The sequence below is a fragment of the Apium graveolens genome, chromosome 9 (genome assembly GCF_009905375.1).
Source record: "Apium graveolens cultivar Ventura chromosome 9, ASM990537v1, whole genome shotgun sequence".
Lineage (NCBI taxonomy): Eukaryota > Viridiplantae > Streptophyta > Magnoliopsida > Apiales > Apiaceae > Apium > Apium graveolens.
The window spans coordinates 89,754,981-89,765,491 of NC_133655.1; positions in this window are offsets into that span (position 1 = coordinate 89,754,981).

The window sequence follows — 10,511 nt, forward strand, 5'->3', positions numbered from 1 at the left end:
GAACATAGGGCTTCAACATAGATACGTGGAACACATTATGGATGTGCTGCAACTGCGGCGACAACGCTATTTCGTAGGCAACTTTCCCTATTCTCTTCAAAATTTCAAATGGTCCTATAAATATGGGCTAAGTTTACCTTTCTGACTAAACCGTACTAATCCTTTCCAAGGAGATACCTTTAGTAATACCAATCTCCTATCTCGAAGTTCATATCCTTTCTATGCAAATCAGCATTCTTTCTCTGCCTATCATGGGCTGCTTCTAACCTTTTCTGAATTAATTCCATTGCATCTCTAGTTTGTTGAACCAACTCAGGGCCTAACACTTTCTTCTCTCCTACTTCATCCCAATACAATGGTGATCTACAATTACTTCCATACAAAGCTTCATAAGGCGGCATTTCAATGCTGGCATGGTAGCTGTTGTTATACAAAATTCAATTAAAGGTAAGTGTTCGCCCCAATTTCCTTTAAAATCCAAGACACAAACTCTTAACCTATCCTATAGTTTAAATAGTTCTCTCACTTTGACCGTCCGTCTGAGGATGATAAGCGGTGCTCATATTCAGCTTGGTTCCTAGACATTCTTGGCACTTGGTCCAAAACCTGGAATTGAACCTTGGATCTCGATCTGACACAATGGACATAGGAACTCCATGTTTGGACACTATCCTGTCCAAATACAGCTTAACTAGCTTTTCCAAAGAATACCTTTCATTTTTCGGAGGAAAATGCGCTGACTTAGTCAACCTATCAATGATTACCTAAATGGCATCGTGACTTGCTCTCATCTTCGGCAATGCCACTACAAAATCCATTGCAATCTCTTCCCACTTCCATTAGGGAATCTCTAAAGGTTGTAACAATCCACTTGGCCATTGATGTTCTCCTTTTACCAATGTTCTGCTTTTACCGTCTGACACACATGACATTTGCTAACCCAATTGGCAATATCCTTCTTCATTCCTAGCCACCAGAAGTTTTTCTTCAAATCTTGGTACATCTTAGTACTACCATGGTGGATAGAAAACCGAGAGTTGTGCGCTTCGTGTAACACTTCATTCTTCAGTTCCGTCACATTAGGAATCCAAACTCTGGAGGAGAATCTCAACATACCCTGACTATCTTTTTGGGTACCTAATTATTCTCCTGTCAAAGTGTCCAATTCTTGTTCCATGACTCCCTCTTGACATCTTTTAATCTTTTCCATCAATGCTGGATGGAAGGTAATCTCGTACAGTTGCTCCTGACTTCCACTTATTACTTGAACTTCAATCTCCATCTTTTCTAGATCTTGTGCTAACTCTTCTACCATCTGAATCATATTTAGCTTCTCTTTTCTGCTCAAGGGGTTAGGAATATGTTATTAGTTTGATGATAAGTTCAGCAAAACACTTAAGTAGAAATCTAGTGTTTGTAGCCTCAACGGATAAGACCATCTTGGCTATCCGTTGAAGGAGTAGCCTTACTTAGCAATAAGTTTGGTATTGTAGCACATCTCACTCTCTAATTTCAAGCTATAATTCTTAGATGTTGTTAGGAGATAATCAGTCATGTTGACTACTAATGGATGTACAAATAGGAGGGGGCTAATTGTAAATATTTTCATGCCTTGTAATTTTGTATAAGTGAAGAAGTGTCAACGGATATTGAAGACCTTCAACGGATGAGAACTAAGCTTCAACGGATGCCTCTAATGCTTCAACGGATAATATCCATCAACGGATAAAGCTTCAACTGCTAGAGCATCAACGGGATAAAGCCATCAACGGATAAAGCCATCAACGGATGAAAGCTTACGGATGCACTGTTTAGAGCATCAACGGATAAAGCCATCAATGGATGAAAGCTTCAATGGATGCTCAGTCTCATAGCAGTTGATAGTGACAGTTAACAAAGCTGACAGAGGCACATGGATTGACAGAGATGTGGTAGCCTATTTCAGGAACAGCAGAAAAAGCAGCCGTTTTAGTCTGGTTCAAAATGGAAAGTCAACAGATAATTCCATATTACACTGGATAAAAATGGAACAGAAATAAGTGGAGAACTATTGTCTTATTGTACTTTATCTTTGTCTTAACTTGTAAACTTGGTGTTATATAACCAGGTAGTAGCTAGTAATTAGATATGAATTTTCCCTGAGCTGTTTAGAAATATCAAGAGAGAAAATCATCTTGTTTGTACTAGGAAGCAGCTGTGATTTAATTTTGAATCACAGATTTTTTGAAATAACACATCTCTGGTGGAACAACAAATCCACCAGAAAAAGTTTTTAAGTTCTTTGTGTTCATTTCATTTGTGTTTAAATATATATCTGTCTGCATCAGCTCCAAGCAATTCACACACATTTGATCACTCAAACACTTAGTCTTACAAACTGCTCAAAACTTGAAAAAGTTTTGAGATTACATTCAACCCCCCTTCTGTAAATCTCATTATTAGTCCACTGGGAATAATAATGGTATCAGAGCAAGCTCTTAACATACAGAGAGTTTAAAGATCTATTCTGCTAACATCATGAGTAAGAAGGATATTGGTATAAAGATTCCAATCCTGGAAAGAGATAACTATCATCGCTGGGGAAGGGAAGATGCATTTACATCTTCTCTCTCAAGATGAAAGCTACATCAACTGCATTGAGAATGGTCCTCACATCCCACACAGGTGGCCACAGCTGCTACTGCTACAGTTGCTGTGGACAGTCTATTCCCAAGCCAAAGGCAGAATGGACTGTTGAAGATATTGAAGAAGTTCACAAGGACAAGAAAGCCATGAACATTTTGTTTAATGGCCTGGATCAAGATATGTTGATAATGTCATCAATAGCCAAACTGCTAAGGAAATTTGGGATACTTTGCAGCTTATCTGTGAAGGCACGGAGCAAGTTAGAGAAAACAAAATGCAGCTTCTCATTCAACAATATGAATATTTCCACTTTGAAGAAGGAGAATCATTGAATGATACATTCAACAGATTTCAGAAAACTATTGAATGGATTAAAGCTGTATGCGAGAATGTACCAAGTCAAGGACTCCAATCTAAAATTTCTAAGGTCTTCTACCAAAGGAATGGAAGCCTATGACTGTTTCTCTAAGAAATTCTAAAGATTATAAGGACTTCCCACTTGAAAATTATATGGAATTTTGAAGACTTATGAACTTGAGATGGAGCAAGATGAGCTATTGGAAAAGGGAAAGAGAAAAGGAGGATCAGTTGCACTTGTAGCTGACAGTAAAAAGTTGAAGCCAGAAATGAGGAAAAGACAAGCCAAGTCTCAAAATTGGCACAAGCAAATCAGAATCAAGCAAGGGTAAAGAGCAAGTTGCTGAGGATGAAGACAATTCCAGTCAGGATGAATCTGATGATATTGATGAACATCTGGCCTTTCTGTCCAGGAGGTTTGCAAAGATGAAGTTCAGGAAAAACACAAAGTTCACTAAGCCAAACAAAAACATGGTGGACAAATCAAAGTTCAAATGTTACAACTGTGGCATTAGTGGACACTTTGCAAGTGAGTGTAGGAAGCTAAATTCTGAGAAAAGAAATTTGAGCAAGTTGATTACAAAGGAAGTATTTTGATTGCTCAAACAAAAGGAAAGAGCTTTTCTCACCCAAGATGATTGGGCAGCAGATGGGGTAAATGAAGATGATGATGTGGAATATGTCAACCTAGCCCTGATGGCTAATTCTGATGAAAATGAAACTAGTTCATAAAGCAACCAGGGACAAAGAAGGAATCTATGGTACTTGGACAGTGGTTGTTCAAGACACATGACAGGAGATTTCACCCTGCTCATAGAATTTGAGGAGAGTGCTGGCCCCTAGCATAACCTTTGGAGATGACAGCAAAGGATTCACTATGGGATATGGCTTGATTTCAAAAGAAAATGTCATCATTGATGAAGTTGCACTGGTTGATGGTCTCAAACACAATTTATTGAGCATCAGTCAACTATGTGACAGAGGGAATACTGTTTCCTTCAATTCTGAAGCCTGTATTGTCACAAGTAAAAAGGACAATAAAGTGGTTCTAACTGGAGTTAGAAAAGGAAATGTGTACTTAGCTGATTTCAACTCTACAGATGCAGAATCCATTACTTGTCTTCTCAGCAAAGCAAGTCCAGTTGAAAGTTGGCTATGGCACAAGAAGCTGTCCCATTTGAATTTCAAGACAATGAATGATCTAGTCAAAAAGGACTTAGTTAGAGGAATGCCCCCTAGTGGAATTCACAAGGGATGGACTGTGTGATGCTTGTCAGAAAGGAAAGCAAAAGAAAGTATCATTCAGTAAGAAGCTTGAATCTGCAATTGATGAACCACTGCAACTTCTACACATGGATCTTTTTGGACCAGTCAATGTATTGTCAATTTCAAGGAAAAGATACTGCCTAGTGATTGTAGATGATTTCTCAAAGTTTTCATGGGTTTATTTTCTTGGATCAAAGGATGAAGCTAGTGAAATCATCATCAATCATATCAAGCAAGTCAACAATCATCCTGATTTCAAAGTAAGGAATATTAGGAGTGACAATGGAACTGAGTTCAAGAATTCAACCATGAAGATGTTCTGTGGAGTAAATGGGATCATGCATGAGTTCTCAGCTCCAAGAACTCCACAACAAAATGGTGTGGTGGAAAGGAAGAACAGATCACTAATTGAAGCTGCAAGGACAATGCTTGAGGAGTCAAAGCTTCCAACTTATTTTTGGGCTGAGGTTGTTAACTGTGCATGTTACACTCAGAATATTTCTCTAATCAATCAAGCAAAATGCATGACTCCCTATCAATTATTCAAGAGAAGAAAACCAACTTTAAACTTTCTACATGTCTTTGGTTTGCAAATGTTACATCTTAAGGAATCAATCTGATCACAAAGGGAAAGTTTGATGCAAAGGCTGATGAAGGAATATTTGTTGGTTATTCTGCTGGAAAATCATATAGGGTCTACAATCTAAGAACCAACATTGTCATGGAATCTGTACATGTTGTGTTTGATGATAAAAAGATTGATGGACTAACAGATGAGGGACATCATGAAGGACTCAAATTTGACAATATTGAGATATATTGTGATGATAGTGAAGATGAGATGATGAAGAAGGCATCTCAAGAAGAAACCAGAGTCTGCCTTTGGATAATGCACAGAATGCTGCATCCGTTGAAAGTCAAAATTCAGCTTCCGTTGAAAGAAGCAATGCAGCATCCGTTGAAAGACAAAGTGCATCATCCGTTGAAGTTCATAAAGAAGCATCCGTTGATCACAGTCTGTCAACGGATAATCACTTCACCTCATTAGTTGATAGAACTCCCAATTGCTTTCAAAGGATCAGCAACTCAGGGGGAGTTTCAACAAATCAACATTCTATCTCACATCATGACAATACTGAGGCAACCTCATCAAGGGCTAATCTACCACCTCAAAGGAAATGGACCAAGAATCACCCTTTTGAACTGATCATTGGTGATGCTACATCTAAAGTACAAACTAGAAGGGCTACTCAGGATGAATGTCTGTATAGTAGCTTTCTATCACAGGAGGAACCTAAGCGAGTGGAAGAAGCTCTTTTGGATCCAGATTGGATTTTAGCAATGCAAGAGGAGCTAAACCAATTTGAGAGGAACAAAGTGTGGAAGCTGGTACCCAAGCCAAAGAACAAGAGTTCTATTGACACAAATGGGTATTCAGAAACAAAATAGATGAAAATGGCATTGTCATAAGGAATAAAGCCAGATTGGTTGCCAAAGGCTATTCTCAACAAGAGGGAATAGATTTTGATGAAACATTTGCTCCAGTTGCAAGACTTGAAGCCATCAAAATCTTTCTAGCCTATGCAGCTAATGCCAATTTCAAAGTCTATCAGATGGATGTCAAGAGTGCATTTCTAAATGGGGAATTGGAGGAAGAAGTTTATGTAAGCCAACCTCCAGGTTTTGAAGATCCAAATTTTCCAGACCATGTGTATTATTTGTTGAAAGCACTCTATGGACTAAAGCAAGCACCTAGAGCCTGGTATGAGACTTTATCAAAGTTCCTTCTAGATAATCACTTCACAAGAGGTACTGTTGACAAAACTCTCTTCTTTAGAAATGTTAATGGCTCTATGATACTTGTACAAATTTATGTAGATGATATTATATTTGGTTCTACAGATGATAAACTTTGTAAAAAGTTTGCTAAATTAATGCAAAGTAAATATGAAATGAGCATGATGGGAGAGCTAACTTACTTTCTTGGTTTACAAGTTAAACAAGTTAGTGGTGGAATTTTCATTAGTCAAACTAAATATATATATGATCTTTTAAAGAAGTTTGACTTAATGGATTGTTCACCTGCAAAAACTCCCATGGCCACTGCCACCAAGCTTGAATTAAACAAGGCTGAAAAGTCTGTGGATATTACAAGTTATAGAGGCATGGTTGGCTCACTTTTATATTTAACTGCGAGTAGACCTGATATTATGTTTTCTACATGTCTATGTGCTAGATTTCAAGCTGGCCCTAAAGAATCTCACTTAGTGGCTATTAAAAGAATTTTCAGATATCTCAAAGGGACTCCAAATCTAGGAATTTGGTACCCTAGAGAATCTGGTTTTGATCTAATTGGCTACTCAGATGCAGATTATGCAGGTTGCAAATTAGACAGGAAAAGCACAACAGGCACCTGTCAATTTCTAGGAAACAAGCTTGTATCATGGTTTAGCAAGAAGCAGAATTCTGTTTCCACATCAACAGCTGAAGCTGAATACATTGCAGCTGGTAGTTGCTGTGCACAAATACTGTGGATGAGGAATCAGTTATTTGACTATGGTATAACTGTTGACAAAATTCCAATATTTGTGACAACATAAGTGCCATTGCCATTACTGAAAATCCAGTGCAGCACTCAAGAACCAAGCACATTGATATCAAGTACCAATTCATTAGGGAACATGTGATGAAAGGTACAGTGGAACTTCATTTTGTTCCAAGTGAAAAGCAGATTGTAGACATATTTACCAAGCCACTTGATGAATCAACATTCACAAGATTAGTAAGTGAGTTAGGTATGCTTAACTATTCATAATCTATGTCATCTATGTAATCTGTCTTGTAGCCTGAAATGAATTTGCTGCAAGAACAAAGTTGGCTTTAATCAATACTTATCCTATCAACGGATATTCCCTATCCGTTGAAAGCCAAAATTGTTCTATCAATGGATATTCATTATCCGTTGAAAGATAAATACATTTCTGGTAATTTTATCCTTCAACGGATAAAATAGTGTTGTTCATCAACGGATAACTATTTACCTTATCCGTTGATGTGCCACGTTAGTGAGTCACAGCCGTTGATTCTTTTACTCAACCGTTGATACAGATATACAGTGTTGTATGTATTTGTATTTACGGTAGTTTTCAGAATTTCTACAGTTTCTTTTATTCCTGAACGGCTTTCACTTACTTAAAAATATCATTTAATTATTTTAATTTGTGTTTTAATTCAAGAAAGTATAAAAGCCCAATTGAATTTTTATTTTCACTTTATGCTTTCTTGCAATTATCATTCTCTTTTTCTCTCAATTCTCAAATTCTTCTCTGCAACCTCTACTCACAAAAATGGCACCAGTAGTCAAAATTATGTCTCAAACAGGATTTGTTTATGAAAAGAATAATTTCATAGTCTTTGTTTAAGATCATGGATTGGATACTTCTGTTCGTGAGGCTTTAGTTGTCTGGAGGCGTAGGCGATGACTTTATCGTGTTCCATCAATACACAACCCAAGCCTTTCAAAGAAGCGTCGCTATAAATCACAAAGATTCCCATCTCATCTGGCAATGCTAGTACTGGAGATGATACTAGTCTCCTCTTCAATTCCTGGAAACTTTCTTCACATTTTTCCGTCCTAATAAATTTCTCATTCTTCCTAGTTAACTTGGTTAATGGAGATGCGATCTTAGAGAAATACTTTACAAACCTTCGGTAATAACCTGCTGGTCCAAGAAAAATTCTTATTTTCGTCAGAGTCTTCGGTTGCTCCCACTTGGATACAGCTTCAATCTTTACAGGGTCTACCTTGATACCTTCCTTACTTACCTCGTGTTCAAGGAACTGTACTTCTGACAACCAAAACTCACACTTGGAAAACTTCGCATACAGTTGTTTTTCTCTTAACCTCTGAAGGGCAATCCGTAGATGCGTTGCGTGATCTTCTGGAGTCTTTGAATATATGAGGATGTCATCAATAAATACAATAACAAACTTATCCAAGTACTCCTTATACACCCGGTTCATTAAATCCATAAAAGCCACTGATGCATTAGTCAATCCAAACGACATCACTAAGAACTCATAATGGCCATACCTTGTTCTGAATGCAGTCTTGGGGATATCTTCGGGCTTAATCTTCAATTGGCGGTAGCCAGACCTTAAATCAATCTTTGAACAACAGCAGGCTCCCTTAAGCTGGTAAAATAAATCATCAATCCTCGGCAAAGGATACTTGTTCTTTATTGTCAATTTGTTTAGTTCTATATAGTCAATGCATAACCTCATACTTCCATCCTTTTTCTTTACGAATAACACTAGAGCACCCCATGGAGAAACACTGGGTTGAATAACTCCCTTATCCAATAGTTCCTGAAGTTTCTTGGCCAATTCTTTCATTTCCACTGGAGCCATTCTATATGGAGCTTTGGACACTGGTTCGGCTCCTAGTATCAAATCAATGGAGAACTCTATCTCTCGATCAGGTGGCAATCCTAGAAAATCTTCTGGAAAAACGTCGGGAAATTCTCTTACTATAGGGATCTCATCCAAGGTAGGGGTCTCTTTATTCGTATCCACCACATGAGCCAAATATGCTTCACACCCTTGCCATAACAATTTCTTTGCTTATAATACTATAAGATTATCCTGCTTATGTCCTTTATAGCTTATCCTTATATTATCTGTAGTATACATAATGACTCTCTTTCTCTTGGAGTCAATATTTGCCTTATACAAAGACAACCAATCCATGCCTAGAATAACATCGAATTCTCCTAATTCAAAAGGTATAGGTCGGCAGGGAAAGTATGTCCTGAAATTTCTATGGAAAAATTAGGACATAATTGACTTACGGGCACTTTGTCTTTATTATCCATCTCTATGGTCAATGGTTCATCTAGGTCTTCCAAAATTAATTGCATTTTATTCACACAATTCATGGATATAAAAGAATTGGATGCTCCCGAATCAAATAAAATGTTAACAGGTACAGAATTAAGGGAAAGCGTACCTGCAACTACATCGGAATCCTAAGCCGGAGATTCCTTAGTCATCTTAAAGGTTCTAGCTCTAGCGGTACCTGTTGCTGGTCCTTGGGATACACTTTTTCCAACACTATCCTGGGTTACTGATCTGTAATTCCTAGAGATATGCCCCACTTTGCCACAACTAAAACAGGTTACTCATTGGGTCTCGGACTTGCACTCAGTGGAATAATGACCTTTCTGGCCATATTTAAAATAGTTGACATTTTCTCTGCACTGACCACTGTGCTTCTTTCCGCATATCTTACAGTCGATCATTGGCTTATTGAACTTTGTTGGGGTAGAACTAACTGAAGTAGTATTGGGCCTAGCCTGGGGGAAATTCTGTCTCCTGAACTTCCTATCCTTATTCTTTCCAAACCGGCACTGAAACTTCTAACTTACTCCTCCTGGTTCTTTCCTAGCAGGTCCACCTTCAAACTTTCTTTTCTTCTCGCCCTGCTCCTTAGCAGCTTGTTATTCCCTAAAAATACAACAAAAATTACAGAAGGGGGGTTGAATGTAATTATGGCTTCTTTTTGAGATTTTTAAAATTGTTCTAACTCAACAATATATAAGTGTTTGATTTGCAAAGTGTGGAATGAGAGAATTGTATAAATCAAAACACAAGTGTTTAAAACTTTCTGGTGGATTTAAATGTATCCACCAGATATATATATATATATATATATATATATATATATATATATATATATATATATCGAGAGAACCCTGTCAAGCTTGAATAGCTCACAGCTGCTTTTACAAGTGAACAAACAAACTACTGAGAAATTCTTAACAGATACAGCCTTTTCTATTTCTCTTATAAAATGTGTTTGCTTATTGTTTGTTCTACTTGCTACACTTGGTTTATATATAACCAAGTTTACATTGTAATAAGACCGGATAATAAAACAAAACCTATCAAGTCTAACTCCATGCTGCTTCACTACTCTATTTCAGCATCTTTGAATATCTTCATAATAGCATGGAAATGGTAATGCTTCTTTGTTCTCAAAACCCTGCTAAAAAGGCTGCCACATTCCTTTTTCAAACACCCAACGCATGTGACTGTGTTGTCACTGTCAACAGATATTTGAATTGATCATCCGTCGGGTACATGCTTGTTATCCGTCGGGTAGTCTTGTTGATCATCTGTCGGGTAGCTTTGTTGATCATCCATCGGGTAGCTATTTGACACTTGACTCCATTTCATTTATGCAGAATTACAAGGCATCTAAT